Source organism: Rhipicephalus microplus, chromosome 8 (assembly GCF_043290135.1).
Source record: "Rhipicephalus microplus isolate Deutch F79 chromosome 8, USDA_Rmic, whole genome shotgun sequence".
NCBI classification, from domain to species: domain Eukaryota; kingdom Metazoa; phylum Arthropoda; class Arachnida; order Ixodida; family Ixodidae; genus Rhipicephalus; species Rhipicephalus microplus.
This window is the reverse complement of record NC_134707.1, coordinates 125336208-125350031: the sequence shown is the minus strand read 5'-3', so window position 1 is coordinate 125350031 and position 13824 is coordinate 125336208. Positions and strand designations below refer to the sequence as shown.

Genomic DNA, 13824 nt, shown 5'->3' with positions numbered 1-13824 from the left:
GCGCCACGGAGACATCGTGCTCCGCTCTCACCACCATCAGAACATATTTTCAAAGCTATCAGCGCAAAAAAAGCAACACACCACTCCCGGGAGGGCTCGAACCTCCAACCTTTCGGTTAACAGCCGATCGCGCTTGCCAATAGCGCCACGGAGACAGTCGTGCCCCAATCTCACCACCATCAGAACATATCTTCAAAGCTGTCTGCGCAAAGAAAAAGCGACACACCACACCCGGGAGGGCTCGAACCTCCAACCTTTCGGTTAACAGCCGATCGCGCTAGCCAATTGCGCCACGGAGACAGTCGTGCTCCACTCGCACCACCGTCAGAACATTTTTTCAGAGCTTTCAGCCCAAAGGAAAAAGAGCGCCGCACCACCACCGGGTGGGCTTGAACCTCCAACCTTTCGGTTAACAGCCCATCGCACAAGCCAATTGCGCCACGGAGACAGTCGTGCTCCACTATCACCACCATCAGAACATATCTTCAAAGCTATCAGCGCAAAAAAAGCAACACACATTCCCGGGAGTGCTCGAACCTCCAACCTTTCGGTTAACAGCGAATCGCGCTAGCCAATTGCGCCACGGAGACAGTCCTGCTACACTCGCACCACCATCAGCACATATCTTGAAAGCTATCAGCCCAAAGAAAAAAGCGCCACACCACTCCCGGGAGGGCTCGAACCTCCAACCATTCGGTTAACAGCCGAACGCGCTAGCCAATTACGCCACGGAGACAGTCGCGCTTCACTCTAACCACCGTCATAACATTTCTTCAGAGCTATCAGCCCAAAGAGAAAAAAGCCACGCGCCACCACCGGGTGGGCTCGAACCTCCAACCTTTCGGTTAACAGCCGATCGCGCTAGCCAATTTCGCCACGGAGACAGTCGTGCTCCACTCACCACCTTCAGAACATATCTTCAAAGCTATCAGCGCAAAGAAAAAAGCAACACACCACTCCTGGGAGGGCTCAAACCTCCTATTTTTCGGTTAACAGCCGAACGTGCTAGCCAATTGCGCCACGGAGACAGTCGTGCTCCTCTCTTACCACCATCAGAACATTTCTTCAGAGCTATCAGCCCAAGGAAAAAGAAGCGTCGCACCACCACCGGGTGGTCTCGAGCCTCCAACTTTTCGGTCAACTGCAGATCGCGCTAGCCAATTGCGCCACGGAGACAGTCCTCCTCCACTATCACCACCATCAGAACATTTCTTCAGAGCTATCAGCCCAAAGGAAAAAAAGCGCCGCACCACCACCGGGTGGGCTCGAACCTCCAAACTTTCGGTTAACAGCCCATCGCACTAGCCAATTCCGCCACGGAGACAGTCGTGCTCCACTCTCACCACCATCAGAACGTATCTTCAAAGCTATCAGTGCAAAAAAAGCAACAAACCACTCCCGGGAGGGCTCGAACCTCCAACCTTTCGGTTAACAGCCGATCGCACTAGCCAATTGCGCCACGGAGACAGTCGTGCTCCACTCTCACCACCATCAGAACATTTCTTCAGAGCTATCAGCCGAAGGAAAAAGAAGCGCCGCACCACCACCGGGTGGTCTCGAACCTCCATCCTTTCGGTCAACTGCAGATCGCCCTAGCCAATTGCGCAACGGAGACAGTCCTCCTACACTATCACCACCTTCAGAACATTTCTTCAGAGCTATCAGCCCAAAGGAAAAAAAGCACCGCACCACCACCGGGTGGGCTCGAACCTCCAAACTTTCGGTTAACAGCTCATCGCACTAGCAAATTGCGCCACGGAGACAGTCGTGCTCTCACCACCATCAGAACATATCTTCAAAGCTATCAGCGCAAAGAAAAAAAGCAACACACCACTCCTGGGTGGGCTCGAACCTCCAACCTTTCCGTTAACAGCCGATCGCGCTAGTAAATTGCGCAGCGGAGACATCGTGCTCCACTCTCACCACCATCAGAACATATTTTCAAAGCTATCAGCGCAAAAAAAAGCAACACACCACTCCCGGGAGGGCTCTAACCTCCAACCTTTCGGTTAACAGCCGATCGCGCTAGCTCACCTCTCACCACCGTCAGAACGCGCTAGCCAATTGCGCCACGGAGACAGTTGTGCTCCACTCTCACCACCATCAGAACTTATCTTCAAAGCTATCAGCGCAAAGAAAAAAGCAACACACCACTCCCGGGAGGGCTTGAACCTCCAACCTTTCGGTTACAGCCTATCGCGCTAGCAAATTGCGCCACGGAGACATCGTGCTCCGCTCTCACCACCATCAGAACATATTTTCAAAGCTATCAGCGCAAAAAAAGCAACACACCACTCCCGGGAGGGCTCGAACCTCCAACCTTTCGGTTAACAGCCGATCGCGCTTGCCAATAGCGCCACGGAGACAGTCGTGCCCCAATCTCACCACCATCAGAACATATCTTCAAAGCTGTCTGCGCAAAGAAAAAGCGACACACCACACCCGGGAGGGCTCGAACCTCCAACCTTTCGGTTAACAGCCGATCGCGCTAGCCAATTGCGCCACGGAGACAGTCGTGCTCCACTCGCACCACCGTCAGAACATTTTTTCAGAGCTTTCAGCCCAAAGGAAAAAGAGCGCCGCACCACCACCGGGTGGGCTTGAACCTCCAACCTTTCGGTTAACAGCCCATCGCACAAGCCAATTGCGCCACGGAGACAGTCGTGCTCCACTATCACCACCATCAGAACATATCTTCAAAGCTATCAGCGCAAAAAAAGCAACACACATTCCCGGGAGTGCTCGAACCTCCAACCTTTCGGTTAACAGCGAATCGCGCTAGCCAATTGCGCCACGGAGACAGTCCTGCTACACTCGCACCACCATCAGCACATATCTTGAAAGCTATCAGCCCAAAGAAAAAAGCGCCACACCACTCCCGGGAGGGCTCGAACCTCCAACCATTCGGTTAACAGCCGATCGCGCTAGCCAATTACGCCACGGAGACAGTCGCGCTTCACTCTAACCACCGTCATAACATTTCTTCAGAGCTATCAGCCCAAAGAGAAAAAAGCCACGCGCCACCACCGGGTGGGCTCGAACCTCCAACCTTTCGGTTAACAGCCGATCGCGCTAGCCAATTTCGCCACGGAGACAGTCGTGCTCCACTCACCACCTTCAGAACATATCTTCAAAGCTATCAGCGCAAAGAAAAAAGCAACACACCACTCCTGGGAGGGCTCAAACCTCCTATTTTTCGGTTAACAGCCGAACGTGCTAGCCAATTGCGCCACGGAGACAGTCGTGCTCCTCTCTTACCACCATCAGAACATTTCTTCAGAGCTATCAGCCCAAGGAAAAAGAAGCGTCGCACCACCACCGGGTGGTCTCGAGCCTCCAACTTTTCGGTCAACTGCAGATCGCGCTAGCCAATTGCGCCACGGAGACAGTCCTCCTCCACTATCACCACCATCAGAACATTTCTTCAGAGCTATCAGCCCAAAGGAAAAAAAGCGCCGCACCACCACCGGGTGGGCTCGAACCTCCAAACTTTCGGTTAACAGCCCATCGCACTAGCCAATTCCGCCACGGAGACAGTCGTGCTCCACTCTCACCACCATCAGAACGTATCTTCAAAGCTATCAGTGCAAAAAAAGCAACAAACCACTCCCGGGAGGGCTCGAACCTCCAACCTTTCGGTTAACAGCCGATCGCACTAGCCAATTGCGCCACGGAGACAGTCGTGCTCCACTCTCACCACCATCAGAACATATCTTCAAAGCTAACAGCGCAAAGAAAAAGAAGCTCCGCTCCACCACCGGGTGGGCTCGAACCTCCAACCTTTCGGTCAACAGCAGATCGCGCTCGCCAATGGCGCCACGGAGACAGTCGTCCTCTACTCTCACCTCCATCAGAAAATATCTTCAAAGCTATCAGGGCAATGAAAAAAGCTACACACCACTCCCGGGAGGGCTCGAACCTCCAACCTTTCGGTTAACAGCCGATCGCGATAGCCAATCGCGCCATGGAGACAGTCGTGCTCCACTCTCACCACCATCAGAACATAGCTTCAAAGCTATCAGCGCAAAGAAAAAATTCCGCCATATCCACGAAGTGAATGATGATGAGTGGGCGAAGCTCCGGAGGTAAACTTGGTAAACCATGAACCCTCTGTACATTTGCCCACTCGATTTTATTACATCACTCCCCCTAGCGTACGTCGCCACACTAAATCGAACGATGGCCTTCAACCAATGACATGCGCCATATGTGACATCATTCCTATTTTATAAGATCTCGCGTCTTTCATCAACTACAGGTACCGCTTTCTAGTTTAAACCATCTTGCGGGTGCAGACGTTCTTCAGCACCCGGTCCTGATGGCATTACCTATCGTGCCCTTTGTAATCTTGGAGACGAAGCTCGGAAGGCACTCTTACGCCTATACAACGACTCCTGGCAGACTGGTACTGTTCCCCAGGCATGGAAGTCAAGTCGCCTCATTCCACTTCTAAAGGCTGGTAAATCTCCTTTGGATATTGCCTCATACCGTCCTATCGCACTTGCCAGTTGTGTGGGAAAAACGATGGAACGAATGATTCTAACACAAATGGAGTGGTATTTAGAGCACTACGAAATCTATCCAGTATCCATGACCAGATTCAGGCGTGGCCATTCGTCAATCGACAACGTTGTTGATCTGGTGACATATCTTCAACACCAGAAAGCCTGTAAGAGACTGTGCGCCGCCCTGTTTCTAGACGTTAAGGGGGCTTACGACGATGTCAACCATGAAGCCATCCTTAGTGCTTTGGAAACAGTAGGTCTTGGTGGCAAGATATATATGTGGGTATACAGCTACTTACAGCTGAGATCATTTTACGTGAAGACAGCGAATGGCCCAACACCTGATTATTACAGCAGCCGAGGAGTTCCTCAGGGAGGAGTGCTAAGCCCTACCCTTTTCAACCTAACTCTTATTGGTCTAGTCGAGCAGCTACCTAGCACTGTAGAACTTTCTGTCTATGCTGATGACATGTGCATTTGGACATCAGGTGTGACAAGGCCTCAGCTTCGCGCCCGCCTTCAGAAGGCTGCTACAACGGCGTCATTCTATCTTCGTAAACAAGGCCTCGAGGTGTCCTGCGGAAAGTGTGCAGTGGTAGCGTTCACGCGGAAACCAATGTCTGCTTGCAGTATATCGATTAATGAAGAATACATATCGTTCAGCAGAAGCCACAGGTTCTTGGAAGTCATAATAGATAGAAACCTGTCGTGGACTCCACACGTGAACTATGTGAAGAAGCGGCTGATCGCAACATGCCACATGCTCAAATTCCTTGCAGGAAAAAATTGGGGAGTGCCCATATCATCCATGCTACAACTGTTGTACAGGGTGCTATTTATCGGATTCTTACGGTACAGCTTACCTGCAATGTCTAACACCGGCAAGACCAACCTGCGCGCAATTCAGAGCATTCAAGCCCAAGCACTTAAGATATGCCTTGGAATACCCCGCAGTGCTTCAACGGCTGAAACCATTGCCATCGCTCAAGATCACTCGATAAATACGCATATTATTACCGAGACAATGCGCATGCACCTCAGGCCTTATGCCAGGACCCCTTCTCACCACCTGGCGAGTCTAGCTGCTGAAAGGCCCCGCACGACATACGGCACTATTGTCTCCAAGCATCGTTCATCGTTTGCTGAGACATACGCACCTGCATCAAAGCCACTGCTTCCTCCTTGGAGCTTGAGCCGGCCGCGAGTTCACTTAATGATTCCAGGAATGAGGAGAAAATCGGACTTACCGACACATGCCCTGAAACAACTGAGTCTATCCCTACTGGAAGAAAACTACAGTAACCACGTGCACATTTACACGGATGGCTCTACTACGCCGTCTAGTTCAGGTGGAGCAGTGGTATACCATCACAAGGGATAACTCGGTGTTTTAAGACTTCACATGTGACGAGTTCGACGACGGCAGAACTCGAGGCTCTGCGCAATGCACTGGAACACATCAATGCAGAAGAAAGACCAGGTAAATGGGCTGTGTTTTCTGACTCAAAACCAGCGTTACAGTGCCTGATATCAGTTCTCCGACACGGATGCCACGACCAGTTGACCTACCAAACCGTGAAACTACACCACCTGTTAATACAAAAAGGCCATGACATCGTCTTTCAGTGGTTACCTGGGCATCGTGGTATAGGCGGCAATGATTCTGCAGATCATGCTGCTCGCACGTCACATAAAGAAGGGAACAGTGTTCCGATACCGCTTTCAAGAGCGGATGCGGCGAGGCAGATTCGTCAACCGGCCCGCAGTCTCACACTGACCGAGTGGAACACACCAAGCATACGACGTACACGACTGCACGAGCTCGACCCATCACTACAACTCCGGCCTCCACCCGGCCTACATCGACGTGAAGCTTCGCTTCTTTATCGCCTTTGGCTGGGAGTTGCTTTCACGAAAGCTTATACCACGTTAATCAGAATTACTGACAGTGCGGCGTGCGATGTTTGCGGCACCGACGAAAATATCGAACACCTGCTGTGTCATTGTCCTCGATTTGCCACAGAGAGACAAGTACTTGCCAACGCAATGCGGCGACTGGATGAACGGCCTCTTTCTGTGCAGGTGCTATTACAGCAACGTACACATGCCTCGACAGCCCACAAGGCAGTGAAAGCCCTGCTGCGTTTCCTGAGAAAGACAGGCTTGTGTGAACGCCTCTGACATGCGGTAGATTTCTACACGCTGCAGTGAAATTACTGTCAGTCTCTCCCCCACCCCCTTTTTCCCTCTCTTTCCTCTTTCTCGTCTTTCTTGTCCCCTTCCTTTATCCCCCAGTGTAGGGTAGCCAACCGGATGTCTTTCTGGTTAACCTCCCTGCCTTCTCCCTTTTTGTTGCATCCTTCCTTCCTTCCAACATCTTGCATCTTTTCATCATCAGCTACAAGTACCACCATCTAGTAAACACTACTAGAACTAAACGAGAGGTGGCTACATACAGGAGACGGTACCACCATCTAGTGAACACTGCAAGAACTAAACTAGAGGTGGCTACATACAGGGGACGGTACCGCCATCTAGTGAACACTGCAATAACCAAACTAGTGGTGGCTACATACATGCTACAGGGGACGCACAGCCCACGCATTAAGGAGCTTCGCCCCTAAAAACGCAACACACCACTCCCGGGAGGGCTCGAACCTCCAACCTTTCGGTTAACAGCCGATCGCGCTAGCCAACTGCGCCACGGAGACAGTCGTGCTCCACTCTCACCACCATCAGAACATTTCTTCAGAGCTATCAGCCCAAGAAAAAGAAGTGCCGCACCACCACCGGGTGGGCTCGAACCTCAAACCTTTCGGTCAACTGCAGATCGCGCAAGCCCATTGCGCCACGGAGACAGTCCTCCTCCACTCTCACCACCATCAGAATATATTTTCAAAGCTATCAGCCCAAAGAAAAAAAAGCAACACACCACTCCCGGGAGGGCTCAAACCTCCAACCTTTCAGGTAACAGCTGATCGCGCTAGCCAATTGCGCCACGGAGACAGTCGTGCTCCCCTCTCACCACCGTCAGAACATTTCTTCAGAGCTATCAGCCCAAGAAAAAGAAGCTCCGCTCCACCACTGGGTGGGCTCGAACCTCCTACCTTTCGGTCAACAGCAGATCGCGCTAGCCAATTGCGCCACAAAGACAGTCCTCCTTCACTCTCACCACCATCAGAACGTATCTTCAAAGCTATCAGCCCAAAGAGAAAAAAGCCCCGCGCCACCACCGGGTGGGCTCGAACCTCCAACCTTTCGGTTAACAGCCGATCGCGCTAGCCAATTGCGCCACGGAGACAGTCGTGCTCCTCTCTTACCACCATCAGAACATTTCTTCAGAGCTATCAGCCGAAGGAAAAAGAAGCGCCGCACCACCACCGGGTGGTCTCGAACCTCCAACCTTTCGGTCAACTGCAGATCGCCCTAGCCAATTGCGCAACGGAGACAGTCCTCCTACACTATCACCACCTTCAGAACATTTCTTCAGAGCTATCAGCCCAAAGGAAAAAAAGCACCGCACCACCACCGGGTGGGCTCGAACCTCCAAACTTTCGGTTAACAGCTCATCGCACTAGCCAATTGCGCCACGGAGACAGTCGTGCTCTCACCACCATCAGAACATATCTTCAAAGCTATCAGCGCAAAGAAAAAAAGCAACACACCACTCCTGGGTGGGCTCGAACCTCCAACCTTTCCGTTAACAGCCGATCGCGCTAGTGAATTGCGCAGCGGAGACATCGTGCTCCACTCTCACCACCATCAGAACATATTTTCAAAGCTATCAGCGCAAAAAAAAGCAACACACCACTCCCGGGAGGGCTCTAACCTCCAACCTTTCGGTTAACAGCCGATCGCGCTAGCTCACCTCTCACCACCGTCAGAACGCGCTAGCCAATTGCGCCACGGAGACAGTTGTGCTCCACTCTCACCACCATCAGAACTTATCTTCAAAGCTATCAGCGCAAAGAAAAAAGCAACACACCACTCCCGGGAGGGCTTGAACCTCCAACCTTTCGGTTACAGCCTTTCGCGCTAGCAAATTGTGCCACGGAGACATCGTGCTCCGCTCTCACCACCATCAGAACACATTTTCAAAGCTATCAGCGCGAAAAAAAGCAACACACCACTCCCGGGAGGGCTCGAACCTCCAACCTTTCGGTTAACAGCCGATCGCGCTTGCCAATAGCGCCAAGGAGACAGTCGTGCCCCAATCTCACCACCATCAGAACATATCTTCAAAGCTATCTGCGCAAAGAAAAAGCGACACACCACACCCGGGAGGGCTCGAACCTCCAACCTTTCGGTTAACAGCCGATCGCGCTAGCCAATTGCGCCACGGAGACAGTCGTGCTCCACTCGCACCACCGTCAGAACATTTTTTCAGAGCTTTCAGCCCAAAGGAAAAAGAGCGCCGCACCACCACCGGGTGGGCTTGAACCTCCAACCTTTCGGTTAACAGCCCATCGCACAAGCCAATTGCGCCACGGAGACAGTCGTGCTCCACTATCACCACCATCAGAACATATCTTCAAAGCTATCAGCGCAAAAAAAGCAACACACATTCCCGGGAGTGCTCGAACCTCCAACCTTTCGGTTAACAGCGAATCGCGCTAGCCAATTGCGCCACGGAGACAGTCCTGCTACACTCGCACCACCATCAGCACATATCTTGAAAGCTATCAGCCCAAAGAAAAAAGCGCCACACCACTCCCGGGAGGGCTCGAAACTCCAATTTTTCGGTTAACGGCCGAACGGGCTAGCCAATTGCGCCACGGAGACAGTCGTGCTCCACTCTCACCACCGACAGAACATTTCTTCAGAGCTATCAGCCCAAAGAAAAAGAAGCTCCGCTCCACCACCGGGTGGGCTCGAACCTCCAACCTTTCGGTCAACAGCAGATCGCGCTAGCCGATTGCGCCACGGAGACAGTTCTCCTCCACTCTCACCACCATCAGAACATTTCTTCAGAGCTATCAGCCCAAGAAAAAGAAGTGCCGCACCACCACCGGGTGGGCTCGAACCTCAAACCTTTCGGTCAACTGCAGATCGCGCAAGCCCATTGCGCCACGGAGACAGTCCTCCTCCACTCTCACCACCATCAGAATATATTTTCAAAGCTATCAACCCAAAGAAAAAAAAGCAACACACCACTCCCGGGAGGGCTCAAACCTCCAACCTTTCAGGTAACAGCTGATCGCGCTAGCCAATTGCGCCACGGAGACAGTCGTGCTCCCCTCTCACCACCGTCAGAACATTTCTTCAGAGCTATCAGCCCAAAGAAAAAGAAGCTCCGCTCCACCACTGGGTGGGCTCGAACCTCCTACCTTTCGGTCAACAGCAGATCGCGCTAGCCAATTGCGCCACAAAGACAGTCCTCCTTCACTCTCACCACCATCAGAACGTATCTTCAAAGCTATCAGCCCAAAGAGAAAAAAGCCCCGCGCCACCACCGGGTGGGCTCGAACCTCCAACCTTTCGGTTAACAGCCGATCGCGCTAGCCAATTGCGCCACGGAGACAGTCGTGCTCCTCTCTTACCACCATCAGAACATTTCTTCAGAGCTATCAGCCGAAGGAAAAAGAAGCGCCGCACCACCACCGGGTGGTCTCGAACCTCCAACCTTTCGGTCAACTGCAGATCGCCCTAGCCAATTGCGCAACGGAGACAGTCCTCCTACACTATCACCACCTTCAGAACATTTCTTCAGAGCTATCAGCCCAAAGGAAAAAAAGCACCGCACCACCACCGGGTGGGCTCGAACCTCCAAACTTTCGGTTAACAGCTCATCGCACTAGCCAATTGCGCCACGGAGACAGTCGTGCTCTCACCACCATCAGAACATATCTTCAAAGCTATCAGCGCAAAGAAAAAAAGCAACACACCACTCCTGGGTGGGCTCGAACCTCCAACCTTTCCGTTAACAGCCGATCGCGCTAGTAAATTGCGCAGCGGAGACATCGTGCTCCACTCTCACCACCATCAGAACATATTTTCAAAGCTATCAGCGCAAAAAAAAGCAACACACCACTCCCGGGAGGGCTCTAACCTCCAACCTTTCGGTTAACAGCCGATCGCGCTAGCTCACCTCTCACCACCGTCAGAACGCGCTAGCCAATTGCGCCACGGAGACAGTTGTGCTCCACTCTCACCACCATCAGAACTTATCTTCAAAGCTATCAGCGCAAAGAAAAAAGCAACACACCACTCCCGGGAGGGCTTGAACCTCCAACCTTTCGGTTACAGCCTTTCGCGCTAGCAAATTGCGCCACGGAGACATCGTGCTCCGCTCTCACCACCATCAGAACACATTTTCAAAGCTATCAGCGCAAAAAAAAGCAACACACCACTCCCGGGAGGGCTCGAACCTCCAACCTTTCGGTTAACAGCCGATCGCGCTTGCCAATAGCGCCACGGAGACAGTCGTGCCCCAATCTCACCACCATCAGAACATATCTTCAAAGCTATCTGCGCAAAGAAAAAGCGACACACCACACCCGGGAGGGCTCGAACCTCCAACCTTTCGGTTAACAGCCGATCGCGCTAGCCAATTGCGCCACGGAGACAGTCGTGCTCCACTCGCACCACCGTCAGAACATTTTTTCAGAGCTTTCAGCCCAAAGGAAAAAGAGCGCCGCACCACCACCGGGTGGGCTTGAACCTCCAACCTTTCGGTTAACAGCCCATCGCACAAGCCAATTGCGCCACGGAGACAGTCGTGCTCCACTATCACCACCATCAGAACATATCTTCAAAGCTATCAGCGCAAAAAAAGCAACACACATTCCCGGGAGTGCTCGAACCTCCAACCTTTCGGTTAACAGCGAATCGCGCTAGCCAATTGCGCCACGGAGACAGTCCTGCTACACTCGCACCACCATCAGCACATATCTTGAAAGCTATCAGCCCAAAGAAAAAAGCGCCACACCACTCCCGGGAGGGCTCGAAACTCCAATTTTTCGGTTAACGGCCGAACGGGCTAGCCAATTGCGCCACGGAGACAGTCGTGCTCCACTCTCACCACCGACAGAACATTTCTTCAGAGCTATCAGCCCAAAGAAAAAGAAGCTCCGCTCCACCACCGGGTGGGCTCGAACCTCCAACCTTTCGGTCAACAGCAGATCGCGCTAGCCGATTGCGCCACGGAGACAGTTCTCCTCCACTCTCACCACCATCAGAACATATCTTCAAAGCTAACAGCGCAAAGAAAAAAAAGCAACACGCCACTCCCGGGAGGGCCCGAACCTCCAACCTTTCGGTTAACAGCCGATCGCGCTAGCCAATTGCGCCACGGAGACAGTCGTGCTCCCCTCTCACCACCGTCAGAACATTTCTTCAGAGCTATCAGCCCAAAGAAAAAGAAGCTCCGCTCCACCACTGGGTGGGCTCGAACCTCCTACCTTTCGGTCAACAGCAGATCGCGCTAGCCAATTGCGCCACGGAGACAGTCCTCCTTCACTCTCACCACCATCAGAACGTATCTTCAAAGCTATCAGCCCAAAGAGAAAAAAGCCCCGCGCCACCACCGGGTGGGCTCGAACCTCCAACTTTTCGGTTAACAGCCGATCGCGCTAGCCAATTGCGCCACGGAGACAGTCGTGCTCCTCTCTTACCACCATCAGAACATTTCTTCAGAGCTATCAGCCGAAGGAAAAAGAAGCGCCGCACCACCACCGGGTGGTCTCGAACCTCCAACCTTTCGGTCAACTGCAGATCGCCCTAGCCAATTGCGCAACGGAGACAGTCCTCCTACACTATCACCACCTTCAGAACATTTCTTCAGAGCTATCAGCCCAAAGGAAAAAAAGCACCGCACCACCACCGGGTGGGCTCGAACCTCCAAACTTTCGGTTAACAGCTCATCGCTCTAGCCAATTGCGCCACGGAGACAGTCGTGCTCTCACCACCATCAGAACATATCTTCAAAGCTATCAGCGCAAAGAAAAAAAGCAACACACCACTCCTGGGTGGGCTCGAACCTCCAACCTTTCCGTTAACAGCCGATCGCGCTAGTAAATTGCGCAGCGGAGACATCGTGCTCCACTCTCACCACCATCAGAACATATTTTCAAAGCTATCAGCGCAAAAAAAAGCAACACACCACTCCCGGGAGGGCTCTAACCTCCAACCTTTCGGTTAACAGCCGATCGCGCTAGCTCACCTCTCACCACCGTCAGAACGCGCTAGCCAATTGCGCCACGGAGACAGTTGTGCTCCACTCTCACCACCATCAGAACTTATCTTCAAAGCTATCTGCGCAAAAAAAAGCAACACACCACTCCCGGGAGGGCTCGAACCTCCAACCTTTCGGTTAACAGCCGATCGCGCTTGCCAATAGCGCCACGGAGACAGTCGTGCCCCAATCTCACCACCATCAGAACATATCTTCAAAGCTATCTGCGCAGAGAAAAAGCGACACACCACACCCGGGAGGGCTCGAACCTCCAACCTTTCGGTTAACAGCCGATCGCGCTAGCCAATTGCGCCACGAAGACAGTCGTGCTCCACTCGCACCACCGTCAGAACATTTTTTCAGAGCTTTCAGCCCAAAGGAAAAAGAGCGCCGCACCACCACCGGGTGGGCTTGAACCTCCAACCTTTCGGTTAACAGCCCATCGCACAAGCCAATTGCGCCACGGAGACAGTCGTGCTCCACTATCACCACCATCAGAACATATCTTCAAAGCTATCAGCGCAAAAAAAGCAACACACATTCCCGGGAGTGCTCGAACCTCCAACCTTTCGGTTAACAGCGAATCGCGCTAGCCAATTGCGCCACGGAGACAGTCCTGCTACACTCGCACCACCATCAGCACATATCTTGAAAGCTATCAGCCCAAAGAAAAAAGCGCCACACCACTCCCGGGAGGGCTCGAAACTCCAATTTTTCGGTTAACGGCCGAACGGGCTAGCCAATTGCGCCACGGAGACAGTCGTGCTCCACTCTCACCACCGACAGAACATTTCTTCAGAGCTATCAGCGCAAAGAAAAAAAAGCGCCGCACCACCAGCGGGTGGGCTCGAACCTCCAACCTTTCGGTTAACAGCCGATCGCGCTAGCCAATAGCGCCACGGAGACAGTCGTACTCCACTCTAACCACCGTCAGAACATTTCTTCAGAGCTATCAGCCCAAAGAAAAAAAAAGCGCCGCACCACTCCTGGGAGGCCTCGAACATTCAACCTCTCGGTTAACAGCCCATCGTGCTCGCGAATCGCGCCACGGAGACAGTCGTGCTCCACTCTCACCACCATCAGAACATATCTTCAAAGCTATCAGCCCAAAGAAAAAAAAGCGCCGCACCCCTACAGGGTGGGCTC

At 52.6% G+C, this 13824-nt stretch overlaps 1 non-coding gene across 1 annotated transcript; it reads right to left on the bottom strand.

The window, feature by feature from the left end:
• Positions 1–662: 662 nt before the first annotated feature.
• On the bottom strand, positions 663–739 carry TRNAN-GUU (transfer RNA asparagine (anticodon GUU)). The gene has a single exon. It is a non-coding gene; the product is annotated as a tRNA-Asn (tRNA).
• Between the last annotated feature and the right edge of the window lie 13085 nt (positions 740–13824).